A 16,871-nucleotide genomic window follows, 5' to 3' on the forward strand; every position below is an offset into this window, starting at 1 on the left:
TTTTAGGAGCTCCATGAGCATGCCTAGAAGTGGCCGTGTAGATGCCCAGTTTGCTCACACATCCCTCTCACCTTCTCTGTTTGGGGCTCTCCTTCCCATTCCCCAACTGTTCTGGCTCTTCACTGGCATTCAGCACTGGGTTTCGTGCTGTGCTGCTCCACACATCAGTTGGTGCTCTGGGACTCCACAAGACTCCATGCATGAGCCAGTGTGGCTCCCCGATGTTCCTTTTAGGCATGTAAAAGATCCCAGAGACTGAAAAGTTTGAGAAATGTTGATCTAATACACCATTCTGTTTCCTACAGTAATCAGCCAGATGACTCTGGGAAGCTTTTTTTAAGCAGGGCATGAAGGCAACAGCCTAATTTTCTCAGTCCATTGTTTGTCCTAAACTTCTTATATTCTGCGGTATACTGCTTCTGCCAATGGATGTTCCATTTACCTATCACATCTCACTTTTGTTCATCGACCTATCCTCCATGAACCTAATCCCTTTTAGATCTCTGCGCTAGGGGCCATCATCTCATGGCAGTAAATTTTATGAGTTAATTACCATATATGTTGCATGAAGAATTCTTTCCACAACCTTCACTTCTCCATCACTCTCAGGTATCCAAACAATTCCTAAAACACCTTGCTTTCTTCTTGGCCACCCCTTATGCCCAGAACTGCCTTCCATGATGCCACCCCTCTTACTTCCTTCAAATTGCTCTTCAAAACCCTTTATTTTTTTTTTTCTTTTGTCACCAAGATTTGGTGACAGCCACTACCTTTGATGGCTGTAAGGAATGATTTTAGGCAGATGCACAGACAAGTCTGTGTTCAGAGTCAGGAAGGGTTTGAATACTGGAATACTGAATACTGGAAGCTTGGGACTAACAGCATAGAACGGCCATCACTCATTCCCTGCTTGCATACTTTCCAGAGGCATCTGGTTGGCAGGTGGTGCAGAGAGAATGCCAGACTCAGTGAAGCTCTGCCCTGGCCCAGCCTTGCAATTGTTACGTTCTTATGCTCTACAAATCAGGCGCAATAGAAATGAAGAGTGCAATAGAATTGAAGAGTGCACTGAATAGAAATGAAGAGTTGGACTGGCAGCACTGCCCCCAAAGCAGTACACTTTGTGGTTCTCCACTTAAAGAGACAGTGCCTGTCTAACCTTTTCCTTGTTACTGGCATTTAAACACTATGGATGTAACTAGCTGCTGCACTGCCTGGTGCTGGCTTCTCCACCAAGTATTCTCATTCTGTCCTAGGCAGCTCACAGTTCTGCAGCAGCAGCCAGGCAGGGACCAGCTCACTGATCTGTCCTGCTGTGAAAAGAATCAAGGGCACATTTCTCTCACACTGACAGCCCACCAACAGCTTTTAAACGTGCTCATGATTTGGCCTGTCTGTTCCCATCCAGCTTTTAGAACAGCAATTCATAAGAAGAAAAGAGGAAGTGAGTAAGATCACTGATCACCTTGCAAGCAGGGAGTGTTACAGAAAATCATTCACACAGTCATTTATGTTATCGTACCCTGCATCAAATTTTCAAGAGTTTCAATTCTTTATGTGAAAGCTACCAGTTCAAGGATTTAACACACACACACACACACACCCTACCATTTACTCTCTCCCACATTTCCACCATCTGCTTACACCAAGTGTTTCCTGGGAGAACCTACTGCTTTTGTGTCTTCTTTTAAACTTGAAAAGTCCTCTTCACTATATGATGCCAGGCAATCAGCTATCATAAACTGGTACATGTATTCAAATGCACAAGCTCATTCTGCTCCAACGAATCAAATGTATGTGCCTGGAGGGGGGAGTGAGTGTTGACTCGGCTCTCTTGCCAACAAGTCTCCTTCTCTCCCCAGTATTTGCACGTTTGCAAACAATGCTGTGCCCTCTCACAAAGAGATGCCAGAAATTGCTGGAAAGGGAGAGCACATTTCACAGGGATAAAAACCACCAAATCCTACCCTTGCTTTTGCTCAGAACTTAATATACCGTACATAATTGCCCTACATGGACCTTGTGTGTGCATGTGTGTATGTAAATTCACCTTGCATTATGCAGCATGAATCACATGCTACTGGCTACTACTGCATGTCTTCCTTTCCCAGATCAACAAAACCCACACAGCTAAAAACACCATGTGTGATTTTGCTGCTAGATCACTGGGCTCCACATCCTACACGCCCCAAGCTGTGACTGTTAGATATAACAATGCTCCATTTTCAGACTTCGGTCATCAAGGTTCCTTCAGCAACGTGTGCGTCAAATTTGCTTTCTGGCTGGCCTGGGAGCACATATAATTGTTGAGGAGTACACTTGTCATTTCTGGATTTCATGGGAGAACTGTACAAATGTGCTGTTTATAGACTTTTCTAGAAATCAGAGTTCATAGGTTGATGCAAAAATGTCAGCTTTCTGGGTGATATGTAAGTACCTTAACCATTTGGGAATATTAAAATGGTGGAGGTTCTTTTATATAACCCAAAAAGCATATAGCCCAAGATACACTAATTACCAGAAAAATCTGAAAATAGGATAGTTTCATTCAAAAGGGTAGGAATTATATCCCCAAATAGCTATGGGACTTTCATACCATCCAGACAGCTAAATTTTGGCCCACACATATAACTCATGTAGGTCTGTATAAGCATGTCTCAAGATTTGGGAAAGCCCAAAAAAAGAAGGTGGGGAGAAAGTGGGGCTCACCTGAGATGGAACTCTTCTCCAGTCAGCCATATCTTGGTTGTGTCCTCTCCCTACCTACCATTCCAGTTCAACTCTACTTTCTCCTGTCTGTTTCACAGGATGGTAGTCATCCAATCAAGAGTGCTGCCCTCATTTCAGGACTATATATTACCCCCCTTCCACCCCCTCATCTGCTTCACCGTTATGGTGAAAACCCTGAGACTTCCCTTCATGACCCCTGGCTCAGTGGGAAGGAAAATACTCAGTTTGACCTTGGATGCCAGTGCCTCTCATAGTTCTGCCAAAGGGAAGATTTATCACCTCATATCCTGCAACTATCTATCACTAAGGGAAGGATTAATTCCATGTTATCCTACCCCCAATCTCCCTGTGTTGCTACTCATTCTATTAGTAAATGTCTCCTGTTCCCATCCAAAGGCTGGAACAATAAAAAGGTCTGCAATTTCACAGATACAGTACTCTTCTCTCAGAAGTATCCTGCATCATGGCCGCCACAGGAAGTGCCACACCCACCACTAGAAAATGGGTACCTTCTCACTGGCATGGTGGATACAGCAAACAGAAATCCTCCTTTTCCATGAAGCCTTTGGCACCAGAGAAAGCCCTCTGGCACTGATGGTGCCATACTAATTAATACTAATATAAATGTGATAATGACGACGACGATGATGGCTGAGACTCAGGGAATCTGCTTTATTATTATGGTTACTATCATGAAACCAGTAGCACACAGCATGACATTCTCTATGGAGACCTGAACTCGTGGAAACACCCTGTCCAGGGAGATTCATTTGACAGAGACTATAAACAGGTACATACATTCAAATGCGTGTTCTCATCCACATTCTGCTCTCACATTCTGACAACCTCGCTACAAAGATACTGCTTAATTATTATTATTGATAGACTGACTGACTGGAATACATTTTGATTACGCTGCAATCATTTTAGTCTCTTTAGTTATTTTATTTGAGTGGTTTTAAATTGGATTGCTGTATTGACTGCATTTCTATACTAGAAATGTTCTTGTGTTCTTGTGCATTACCTTGAGAGTGTTTTAAGAGAAAATTTATATATAATCTGATAAAACAGTCCTGCTGAAAGCCTACATGCCCAGCTTTCTGTCTATTCTTCCTGGATCATTCTGGCAACACAGATGGAAGAAATACCAGCAGAAAGCTGAGAGCAAGGGGAAGGAACTGGACTGTCTTTGCACACAACCTGCAACCTTTTCTTTGGGAGACAGGAAAACCAGCTGATAGGAAAGTTAGGTCTGGCACTTGCTATGACTCCTATCCATTCAGCTGTACTCTTATCTGTATGGCCACATTCCTTTATATACCTTCACAGAATTTGGTGGGCATCCACTTGTAAATCAATAATCATGAATATCTCAGTATGACTGTAGCTATACCAGGAGCACATGGTTTCCTGTCCCAAAAAACCCACAAAAGATTATGAAGGAGGTGTTCTGGCATGACTCAGAACATGCACAAAGAAGATTTTGCTGGGCAGAGGACAATGAGACATAGACCCATAGGATATCAACAATGGAACCTACACACACACATCTTCATCCTACTCAGCTCTTGTGACCACCTTATGTCCTCCATAGACAGCAAGCATAAAGTCTCCTAGTGGTGGAGACCAGTGAAAAATCCTGAGCATTTATGGGAGCTATCAATAGTTCTGACTTATTGGTTCTGACTTCCTTGTGGGTGTGGCTGGTCTTTCCACCACTCTTTCTTTTGGCTTACCTTGATTGTGGAGCCCAGGCTGAATCCTTGCCTGACATACTCCAGTGGCATAGGGAATCATGGGATGCTTAGTGGGTTCCTCCCAATTTAAGGGCCCTGAACCGCTGCTTGGGTGCAAGCTCCAGCCTCAGGGTGACCAGATGCAACAGAGTGCCTATACCTTTAACCATTGTATAGAAGAGGGAATTTTGGCAGGTGCAGCCAAAATTCCCCCTTCTATACAATGGTTAAAGGTATAGGCACCGTGTCCTTCATTGTATCTGGTCACCCTGTCCAGCCATGAAGTGGAAATGTGGCTAAACCAACCTGCAATGCAATCCTATACATGTTCCCTCAGAAGTAAAGTGTTCAAGGGGAATTGTTGTCTGGTAAAAGTGCATAGGCTGCAGCCTTAGCAAGTAGTAAATGAGTAGCAAAATAGAAGACGGCAAATGCATGTATCAGTAGAGACTGTCATCAGAGATAAGAAGGAACAGATTACCTGGGTTTATTTACAGATCCATTGACTGGAATGTATGAATAAGACACATATTAACAAAGATTGTACCCAGATGTGTGCCTGGGTACAATTTAACATGTGAACAGACCTGGTATGAGCTGTAGGGTGAGGGGAGAAGCCTAGGAATGGGCCCTATGGAAAATCACTCACTCCTTTTGCTTCTGGCTCCTCACTCAAGAGATGTAATTTCCTTCACTGGTGACCTTGAGAAGTAGATTTAGATCCAAAAATTAGCCTGGTACCCCTCATTACATCTGCATTCGTATGCAAACATTTCCATCTTTTGGGGTAGCTGCTATTATGTGTGATCTCCTAATGGGGTTGGAGGGCTAAAGACTGAACACAAGGAAAAAGGCATGTTTGTAGAGGAGAGAAAGGATGAGATCAGGCAGGAATCACAGAGGAAGAAGGCAAAAAAAAAAAAATTACCGGAGTTGTTAGTTGGAGGAGGGAAGATGTGGTTTTATATTTTGATGAGGCAGCCTGGGATGCCAGCAAGACATGCCAGATATTATTTGAAAGGCAATAGGTTGGGTTGAGTGGGAGACGGCAGATCTGTAAAATGATCTTTTTACATGGAGGAGTTGGAATGAACAAAATCTGAGGATCAGCAGCAACTGAATGTTTTTGGGATGGGGAGAAACCAACAAAGGAGAGGTGGGAAGTGGGATCTAGAAGGCAGAAGAACTGCTGGAAGAGCTAACTTCAGCTAAGAAAGAAGTTGAATGGGAGTAAATGTAAGAAAACTAAGGGCGCAATCCTAACCCTATAAGGGCAATGCAGCTCTGAGGTAAGGAACAAACATTCCCTTACTTTGAGGAGGCCTCCATGAGTGGCACTCAACTGCAGGATGCAGCACGTGTCCCATTGGCACCGCTATGCCAGTGCTGGAAAGCACTGACAGAAGGGGTTAGGTTTGTGCCCTAAAAGTTTTAAGAAGCCTAAGCACAGGAGTGGCACGGCCTTGGACACTGCCTGATGCTAACACTGCTGCCTCTGCTGTGGTGTGCTATAGCCCATAAGAAAAGAAAAGCACTTTTTTTTTTCCTCATGCAATTTCCTCAACCCTGGAAGTGTGGGACTTGCGGGTTGCTTTCAAGGGACCACATGTACAAGGGAGCCTTTACATGTAACAATCTTATAACTGCAAAGCTTTTTAGCATAAAATGTTTTGAAACAAAAACTATGCTAACAGTCTGGGGCAATGTCATATATACAATTACAAAGCAAAAACCCACACAACTGATTTCAGAATTCAAATACATCCGCATGTTAAGGGGCCCGCCACAGCTCTCTGTGTGCCCATGTATTCTGTTATGTGTGGAATTTTATTTACTGCATGTTTATACTGCCCTTCCTCCAAGGAGCTCAGGGTGGTGTGCATGGTTCCTTCCCTCCTTTTGGTTGGCAACCTTCAGTCTCGAAAGACTATGGTATAAGCCTACAGCACCCGGTATTCCCAAGCGGTCTCCCATCCAAGTAGTAACCAGGCCTGAGCCTGCTTAGCTTCCAAGATCATTCGAGATCAGGCATGTGCAGGGTAACAGTTGCCCTCACAACAACTTTGTGAGGTAGGTGAGGCTGAGAAACAGTGACTGGCCCAAGGTCACCCAGGAAGCTTCATGGCTGATCAGGAATTTGAACCTGGATCATCCAGGCCTAAGTCCAATTCTCAAACCATCCAGGATGCCAGTGTCTACTGCAACTACACTTGCATGCAGTTGGCCCAGCACCCCTCATTCGACTCACAGCCCAATCCTAACTTGCAGTGGAACAGGCAGGCCAGCACAAGGTTGGGGTTGAAAGCAGCACAGCCCAAGGCAAGGGAAATCGCTTCCCCTTACCCCGTGTCGCGCTGCAGCGGCCCCAATGGGTCTACTCGAATCTGTGCTATTGATGAGGCGGTGCAAATCCGAGCAGCCCAGAGCTGCACCATGCTGCCCAGGAATGGGATCAGGATGTGGCATAACCGCTGGATCCTGGCTCCGCTTCCTGCTCCCTGCCTGCCCGCCCGCCCCTGGGAATGCCCACCACCCACCCTTCCCCCACCCCGAAACACCTCCCTCCCCCTCCTCCCTGCCCTCCCCATGCTCCCCAGACCCCTGCATTGGCTGATGCAACTCACCTTCCTCCAGGAACTGCGTTGGCACGGCCTATCTCCCCTCGAAGTGGGGCGAATGTGCCTTATGTCACTTTTGCGACACTCCCGGGTCAGTGCAAGGGACTTGCGTGAGCCCAAGTAGGGTTTGGGATTGCACCCTCACTCAAAGAGGCCACCCTCCCCAGGAAAAACAGTGAGGTTAACTCCAAAAAATGTCATGTTAAGTGTCATGTATTCTTAGGAAGAAAGCAAATTGGTCCCAAGTCTCTAATAATCGGAGGGCAGCAGGTGTTCCACAGATGATGAAACACAGCAATTTCAGAAAAATCATGTCACCATCTAGTGCTCATTTAGGGGATTCTCAGTAATAGAGCGTCTCTTAACGCTGTGCCAGGGCACTGAGGTTCCTACAGCCTCAAAATAACAGCTGCCTCCTGGATCAGTTTCAGACTCTCTCTGAATAGGAGAGGCAATGCAGGAACAATATCTTACCATCTGTAAAGCATATCACAGCTGCAGTGCTGTAGACCTTTTCTGTATGCCACCACTGTATGAATAGACGGCTCACAGCTGCTTCAGTTTGTGTTCCACCCCCCACCCCTCACCCCCATGGAGATAATTTGCCTGTGGGCAAGCATAGATGACACAGAGTATCTCTAATGTACTTCTGACTAAGGAGCAGAGGGGACAAGAAATGGATACGTGGTGGGTAAGTTTTGGCCCAGAGTTTGTTGACACAGTGTGTCGCTTTTGCAGGTTTAATTTATTCTTAAAATAAGACTCTTCTGGTCATAGAGATTCAATATCAGGTAACTGAACATTCGACCCAAAGGCAGGAATATCCCATCCCCAACTTGAGTTGCCAATTTTTCTCATGGCACAGCTCCTCTGCTGTTAACGGCTGCAAACAGCAGGAGAGGTTTTTCCCACCATAGGATGCTGTCTTTTCTTCCTGGTCAGATGGCAATTTCTCCCCCCTCCCCATATCACTCTGATACAAAAATTGTGAACAAAAACCAAGAATTTTAAGGATGAGGCGTGGATGATTCCAAACAAATCATACAGCAACACTGATTTGTTGTAAAAACAGAGATATACAGTAGTTGAAGACGGCAGCTTCAACTGCCAGGCCAAGGAGGAAGGTAAGAGAACAAAATTCTGCTTTCTGAACTACGCAATCAGTTCTTCTGAGCTCTTGAAGCTATGCAATCTAATAAAATGTTTTAAATATGAAAAATAACATTTTTTCTTTTACAATAATGGTTTCCCACCATATTTGTTTTTATTTGTTGATTTTATATAAGAATGTTAATATGATACTTGCTTGATGGAAGTATAAACAGGGCTGAGAGTATTCTGTTCTTTAAAAAATAAGAATTCTAGGCCAAACAGAGCTGATTCTGCACCTGAATAAGTTATGCAAATAAAGCAAATTCACATTGCTTATTACACACTCTTTCTTCTCCTTGCCGTACGAATGGACAAGGAACTACGTACAACACTGACTGAAGCACCCCCCCCCATCAATGGAAATCCAGCTGAGCCCCCTACCTCCTGAGATTTCATCAGGCATTGCTCTCATATCTTCATAGCCTTAAGGGTTAGAAACGTATTTGAAAGCAAGACCGATTCTCAGGATGTTCACTGCAGCTAGTACAAAATACTGACCTTTTTCTGCTGTGTACACAGGCTTAAAAATAAGCACAGCATTGAATTAATGGCTCCGATTGTGATGAGGGGGAGACCTCTGTTTCAATCCTTACTGGCCTATGAAGCTCACGACATGACCCTAAGCCAGAAATGGTTGGCAACCTTCAGTCTCGAAAGACTATGGTAGAAGCCTACAGCACCAGGTATTCCCAGGCGGTCTCCCATCCAAGTACTAACCAGGCCTGACCCTGCTTAGCTTCCGAGATCAGACGAGATCGGGCATGTGCAGGGTAACAGTTGCTGAATCACCCAGCTAAGCCTACCCCACAGGGTTGCTATGTGGATAATATGCTGCCCTGTATTCTTGGGTGAAATATCAAGCAAAGGATGCAGATGTGATAAAAACAAAAGCCAGATTAGGTAAAGAGTTAAACAACAATAATGCCTATTGTTCTTGGCATTTTGTCTTTCTGGTTTTACGCAGAGATTTCTAACCCGGCTGCCACCTGGTATTCTAGTTTGGGCCGTGCACCAGCATGCATCTCTGCCCTTCTTCCCACCTGTCCCCTGGCATCTCCTCTGGAAAGAGGCTTCCAGCCTCAGCACACAGCAGGTGGCTCCCGCTGGCCCCCGCCTGCTCTTCCCCGCCCCCTCTCACTGCAGCAGCCGCAGTTTTTCAGCCACTTAATCTTCAGCGGCTTCAGTTTTACGAGCTCTGCAGAGAAACACGCCGTCTGACTGCGCCAGCAAGCAATGTGGTGCTACAGCCAGAGCTCCCTGCAGGGCCTGTCTCAGCCCTGCCTTGCCACAAACAGCCTAACGACCCCCTGAAGTTCCAAAGCCTGGCTGAAGAACGATGACCCTTCACGGCCCACAGGCGTCACACGGTGTTTTGCTGTCATCTCCTTATCAGCTGCTGATGAGGGTTCTTTCGCAGGACAAGTAGATGACTTTGGCCTTGCCAGTGATGGATTTATTATGTTTGGCAGTCTCAGGGGTGGCTTTTTCCTCCCAGCTTTCCTCTTTATGGCACATCATCTACACTCTCATCGTGGGAAGTGGTCAAGAACAACACAAGTCAGTCTTTCCGAACTATGAGGCCTGAAGAAGATATCATGGTGGGAGATCCATGTCTTTAAATATGTGGTCCACTTTCAACAGCAAAAAGAGCATGTGCAAAAGAGAGCGACTAAGATGATTACGGGGCTGGGGCGCCTTCCTTATGAGGAAAGGCTACGGCGTTTGGGCCTCTTCAGCCTAGAAAAGAGACGCCTGAGGGGGGACATGATTGAGACATACAAATTATGCAGGGGATGGACAGAGTGGATAGGGAGATGCTCTTTACACTCTCACATAACACCAGAACCAGGGGACATCCACTAAAATTGAGTGTTGGGCGGGTTAGGACAGACAAAAGAAAATATTTCTTTACTCAGCGTGTCGTTGGTCTGTGGAACTCCTTGCCACAGGTTGTGGTGATGGCGTCTAGGCTGGATGCCTTTAAAAGGGGATTGGACAAGTTTCTGGAGGAAAAATCCATTACGGGGTACAAGCCATGATGTGTATGTGCCACCTCCTGATTTTAGAAATGGGCTATGTCAGAATGCCAGATGCAAGGGAGGGCACCAGGATGAGGGCTCTTGTTATCTGGTGTGCTCCCTGGGGCATTTGGTGGGCCACTGTGAGATACAGGAAGCTGGACTAGATGGGCCTATGGCCTGATCCAGTGGGGCTGTTCTTATGTTCTTATGTTGGTGAGGAATGCAGAATCTGCCACAAAACACTGCTTTCTACCTCAGCCTGCACCAACCTCTCTCTCTCTAGGTATTTTAAAATACCCCTGGCTGAGTGCACTTCTGGTGTTTGACCCAGAGAAGAGCAACTTGGAGCACAGAGTGCAGGGAGGCAAACTGCAGGCAGGAAACCTTTCTGCACTCCTCACCTACAAACTCCTTTTGTGGTTACAAAATGCCCTCCAACACCCCTCTTTCAGCATGACTGGGGCAGATCCCTATTTAAACACTGAGAACTGTTCCAGTCACATCTGCTTTGGCCCCAATAATGCCAGTTTGGTGCATCCTATAGTACAGATGCTTTGTGTGGGTTTTCCTCTAGTCTCTCAACCCAAGGACTCTGGCAGAAGGTACCTTACCCTCTGCTTGCAGAGGGAACTGCTGATCTCTGTTGCACTGCAGTGCCTCCACTGCACATGGCCAAAGGGTGAACTGCATTTTCCAGTCCAATGGGAAATGAGTGATATAAGAAGCCAATAAGGACCCATTTGGTCCTATAACGCTGCTAGATTTGGCCTGGCTCCTCATCTTGCACTGCTCATCAAACTGCCTCCCTCCAAGCTGCCCACCCTAACAGGGCTTACGTGTTAAGTGTCATATGTATGGTGCTGTGTGAATAATAAATAACAAACCATCCCACTGTAGCATGAATAGTATGTGCCAAACAAGGCATGACTCTGTGGGACACACTACCCTCTTAGCAATGGCCTTGACAGAGCCTGCCAAAAACCTCCGACCTTGTAAAGGAGCATGATACGGTGCACAAACAGCAAGTATAAAGAAGCATTTAAGCATCTTTGGGACAGAACTAGGGCCTCTTGATAAATAGAACCCTGGGGGAATAGGTAAATCATCTAATTTCCCATGCAGGGGGTGGGAAGGAATGCCCTATTTATTATCCAAGTTAAAATTTGTTATTCCTAGGCAGTCTGTCTCCATATGAATCATGATCAAATTTAATAGTTTCCTTTGTTCCCTTTCTACACATTACTATACACCTGGAGCCAACACTGATCTCCCTGTATCTCCCAATTAATTGCTGTAGTAATGCCCTTAAAGAAATATACAGTGCAGTCACATTTGCAGTATTGTACACCAGTGCTTCCCAAAATCCTCTGTGGGAGAATGGAACCATTTGAGTCTTTGCAGGGGAAGGGCTGCCTCAGTGACACAATCCCCAGGATTGTGCCACTGCTGGGACAGAAGGGTTTTGTTTTCTTAAAACTTACAGGCAGGTCACACCGGCGTCTGGGGGGGGGTGGGGGTGGGTTGCAGGGAGCCTTGTGGAGCCCTCTGCAGAGCTCCCCAAGTCTCCAGTTCACTAAAAACCAAGCCTCTGATTCACTCTGATTCACTATTGGAAACCACTTCCAGTTTCCAATTGCAAAACCAGAAGTGATTTTTTGTGAACCAGATCGCTATTTTTAGTAAATCAGAGGCTTGGGGAGACCTGCAGATTGCTCTGCAGGGCTCCCTGCACCACCCCGGGGGCTGGCACAACCTGCCTGAAAGTAAAACCCTCCTTCTGTTCCAGCAGTGGCGCAATCCTGGGGATCATGTTGCTGTCTTCCCTCCTCCACGCCCCTTAAAAGGGCATAGGCCAGTACTTCCCAGGCTGGAGGGTCTTGTCCCACCAGTTTGGAAACCACTGCTGTACACATTTCCAGTTGCTACATCGCAGAAGTAGGTAACCAAAATGATCAGGGGATTGGAACATCTTCCTTACAAGGAAACACTACAATGCTTGGGGATTTTCGGTTTGGAAAATGGGGGAGGGGTAGACATGGATAGAGGCTTATAAAATAATGCACGGTATCTAGAAGTTGGATAGCAAGATAGGTCTATCAATGGCAGCTAGTCACAATGGCTATGCACTACCTCCAGACCCAGTGGCAGTATGCCTCTGAATACCAGTTTGTGCAAAGCAGTGGTAGACGTATGCCTTCATTTCTGCTTGTGGGCTTCCCAGGGGCAGCAGGCTGATCACTGTGGGATGCTAGACTACATGGGCCTCTTATCTTATTTCCATCAACCCATCATCTTATTCCCATCAACCAGGCTTCCCTGCTTGCTCCCTTTGAATTATGCTGTAACTAACAAAAAGAAAATAAGGTGCAGTGATAATAAAATAAAATAAGGTGCTAAAGTGATAATATCCATCTCCTGAAGAAACAAAGCTTTCTGGTGAGGAGTCCCATCTGTTCGCATTGCAGGATAGCAAATCTTATTTTCTATAGATTCCTTTCTCTTGGGCAAGAAAGAACATCACTTCTATCCACTGATCTATGCCTTTAAGATTTGATGGAAAGTCAATAAAAACTATTGATTTTTCCTTTTAAAATACAGTGTAATGATGCATATAGATTGATTATCTTCTGGAACAATCAAAGATGGCACATCAGCCCTTGCTCTCAGCCTTGAGCTACCTTCCCACATCCAATCCCATTTCAAGAAGATTCTGTCTAATATATCTCTTTGCAAGTCAAACCTTGAGCAAGCCCTTCCAGAAAAAATGCTCAAAAGTCTTGTTATCATCACTATGAAGGGAAAGGTCACACTCCCAACATCAGCAGGTGGAACTAACAACAATTTGAGGCTCTTTCCCTGCTACAAAAGTCTTAAACCCCTGGCCCTGACTTGACCCACAACAGCAGCAGCAGCAGGGGGAAAAAACTGGGGAAAGCAGCAGGGGAAAAAAATCAATACTCAAGGTGACTCACATAAGAAAACGCTACACAACAGCAAAATAAAACAGATTAAAAACCCTGCGTAGAACACGCAACTCAGCAGCAGAAAAAAGGAGTCAAATGGTGGAAAAATTTGGAGAAAAGTTTAGGGACCTGTTGGCACAAAAGCAAGGTTGTTTCTTGGAAAATCACCCTGTGAAAAGCGTTTTATACAATGGATGCTACTAAAGGAAAAGCCCTGCTCCATGTCCTTTTCATTCATTCATTGCAATCCTGGAGTGGTGCTGGGCCAGCACAAGCCCCTTGTGCCAGCCCAAGAGCGCCATAAAGCACGTTCACAACTATTCCCGAGCTGGCCATGCCAGCACCGGATCCCTGCCTGGATGTGCTAAGTTTGCGCCAGCCCAGGTAGGCTTGCTCAGGGGGTGGGAGAGGGTGGCCTGAGGGTGGAATAAAGGCAAGGAGGAATGAAGGCACATTGAGGTGGGGGGAGGGCGGACCAGGAGGCAGACCAGGCCCAAGAGGGGAGTGGGATCAGCTGCGGCAGCACAGGCTGAATCCTAACCCCCATTCCCAGGCCCTGTGGCTTTACATGGGCTCCTCAGATTTGCGACAGCAAATTCGCTGGCCCAGATCCCAGTAGCCCCACAGGGCTCAAAGGTCAACAGGAAGGTCAACATTCCGGGTAGCAATGGCAATGCGCAGGTACTCACTGAAACAAACGGTGTCTCCTGCGCATTGGCATCGCCGCCAGAATAGCTCCTATGACAAGTGGGAGGGGCCGCTTACACGACACATATGGCACCCACAGTACTATCCATTTTGCCCACCCCCAGCTATGCTACTGGTCCTGAGTCACAGCAGAGGGTCAATCTACACATGCTGTTTAGCTGCAGAGCATGGCTGAATGGGGGAAGGAGGAAGTTTTAGCTGCAGAACATGGCTGAATGGGGGAAGGGGGAAGTTTTGTTGATAAATAGCAAGGGGGTGCAAAATACGGGGAACCCAAAGGAGCACAGGGGAGCTTTAGTACTTTGCCCTTGCCATGGTTATGATTTGAATATGAGACCCCCCCACATATTGTTTTTATATTTTATAAAAACCTTCTGTTTAGGGCCAATGAAAGCTCCCCCCCCCCAACTAAAAATAGCATACAGGGGGTTACCGTCCGATTCAAAACCATGGTGGGGTATAATACTAAAGCCCCCCGCCCCACCCCACTCACAATAACCCAACCTCTGGGCCACGTTGTGTGCTTGGAGGCACATCTGACTGGACCCACAACCTCATCAGCCCCTGAATTATCTCAGTAACTTCTGCTTAATTTCTTTCCATCAGCAAGTTACTTAACAATCTAATCCTATTCAAAGTGGAAATCAACAGACTTCACCGCAGCTCACTTTCCGTCATGCTTTGCTAACCCTGAGCAGCTAAATACTGTAGCTCAAAGCAAAAGTCCTGCACACACCCACATCAAGAGAATGACAAACATTCAGGGCTTCTGGACATCAGCTGTTCATCAAAGCTCCCCCACTCCCACTCAGAATACTGGCTCAAAAAAACAAACCAAAATTATCACCCCAACAATACTAGAATTTCTCTCCAGTTTCTGAGCATCATCATGTTGGAATGTGTAATGAATAACAGCTGCATTTGGCTAATACCAGCCTCTGTCTCTGTTTGCCTAGCCTGTCTCCACTCAAAATATGAACAATGTTCAAATTTCCATGGCTGTGATATGCAGCGCTTTTACCCAGCTTTGGTGGGTTTGACAACTGCACCCATTTCTGCCTAATGTGTAGACCTGACCTACTCATGCCTTAGTTGTTATGCCTCAATTAATTTACTCATAATTTGCTTCTGCATTGAACTGTCCCCAAAGGCCCTTTGGAAACTTCCACTGAAACAAAAAGCAGCTGCAAGGGTGAGTCTATATAATTTTGCCACTATTGCCCCATCTGCACCGGTTGCCAGTTTGTTCATTGTAGGTGCCGTTTTTTACCTTTGCACCCTAAATGGCTTGGGGCCCAGATATTTTGAGAAATGCCAGCCTCCACATGAATCTGCATGTCCTTTAATATTCTTCACAGAGACCCTCCTATGAGTCCTGAAATAGATTTAGGGAAAATATGAGTCTATTTTGGAAGGGATTGTTCCCAGGAGGCCTCTGCAAAAGTCGGAACTGGCCTCTAGGGAAGGGAGAGAAGTGCCTCCTTAGCCAGTCCCCAGTCCGGGGGTCAATGCAGTCAGGGATGCTTCCAGGTGGCAGGAACTTCACTGCCTCTGAGGGCAGGAAGTGCCAATGTGGCTGGACCAGCAGCCACCTGTCAGTGGACCTGGCAAGAACAGTAGGAGAGGAAGGAAGGAAATCACGCCAGCCAGCTCATTGTTATTGCTGCTCTAGTCTCATCCCAGGCTCTGATTTTGTCCAGGTAAGTGGAAGGGGTGGCAGCAGATCCAGTACCCATGTCGCCCGCAAACCAACCACTCTCCCAGAACATTGGGACATCCTGTTTTCACCACTGGGTTGCGCTGCCTTTCGAGTTTCAGCTGGTAGGAGCCCATGAAACAGCCTTCTCAGTGATGGCCTCTGCCTTGTGAGGTGTGCCTAGCGCTTCTGATCTTTTGGTGCCTCTTGAAGGTGTTCCTGTTTAAGCAGAGCTTTGCTGATATGTGCTACATTTCTGTGCAGCTGTGAAGGTTTTTTGTTGTTCTATTATGCCCTCTCTCTATACTTGCTGTTTTCATTGCTGCTATTAATGTTGTTGCTGTTTAGCCTTAAATGTGGGTTTCTGTACATAGAGTGTATGTATTTCACCAAGAAAGAGGGGTTAAAAAGAAAGATACATGTTAAAGAGAAAGATGAGTTATTTTTAAAATAGAAGTACTGTACGTGTCTTCACTAGAGTTCTTTTCCCACGCTGTTAACTAAATTTGGAGCCTGCTTCTGAAGTTACCAGAGCACCCCTAGTGGGCACTTGCTTCTATTCTTGCATTCAGGAGATCAAAGTACTATACCTGTACACAGGGTGAGCAACAAACCTGAACAACATCTAAATGTAGCCCACCAAACCAAACACAGCTCGCCACATTTAATCACTCAGCATTTTCTCAGATAAGGAGTAACAATAACATGCCTCTGTAACCAGGGTTAGAGGTACATGTTGAAGGCAGCCTGGTATTAGAAGTCTCTGCTCTAACCCTGGTGGGTCCTAGCAATTGCCCTGCACTTGGCTAACAACAAATGGTTTTAATGGGGTTGGTAGAACAGGGAAGCTTGCGGTTACCTGGGGGGTGGGATAGAAGAGGAGGAATCAAAAAGATGGTAGGTTAAGTCTTTCACTGGCCTTCTTTGGCTGCCACTTCAGTAGCAGCAGGGCAGCAGTACAGAAGGTCCTCATTTCCAGGGCTTTCCTGTGCAATAAAAAAAACCCTGAGCTACCTTTGTTTCTTCTCTGTAACTAAGATCCTTCTACTTCAGTTCCTCACTGTGCCCTCACCAGCCCTCCTAAGGCTATAACTCGGTTTTAGGCTTTCTCGTTCTTTCCTTTTTACTGTTAGCAGGAGATCCGGAACTATCTTTGCTAAGCTGCTGCCTCCCAGCATAACCCCACAAGATATATCCCCTGCCCTTCTGATCCCCTCCTTTTATATTGCTTCATCACCCTCCAGCAA

At 46.0% G+C, this 16,871-nt stretch overlaps 1 protein-coding gene and 1 pseudogene across 1 annotated transcript in view; both read right to left on the minus strand.

Annotated features, from left to right (window-relative positions):
* The window catches only part of CLCN1 (chloride voltage-gated channel 1), a 100,030-nt gene that overhangs the window by 65,171 nt on the left and 17,988 nt on the right, over positions 1 to 16,871 (minus strand).
* Positions 8,905 to 9,021, minus strand: LOC136642290 (5S ribosomal RNA; annotated as a pseudogene).

The sequence above is a fragment of the Tiliqua scincoides genome, chromosome 2, assembly GCF_035046505.1.
Source record: "Tiliqua scincoides isolate rTilSci1 chromosome 2, rTilSci1.hap2, whole genome shotgun sequence".
NCBI classification, from domain to species: Eukaryota; Metazoa; Chordata; class Lepidosauria; order Squamata; family Scincidae; genus Tiliqua; species Tiliqua scincoides.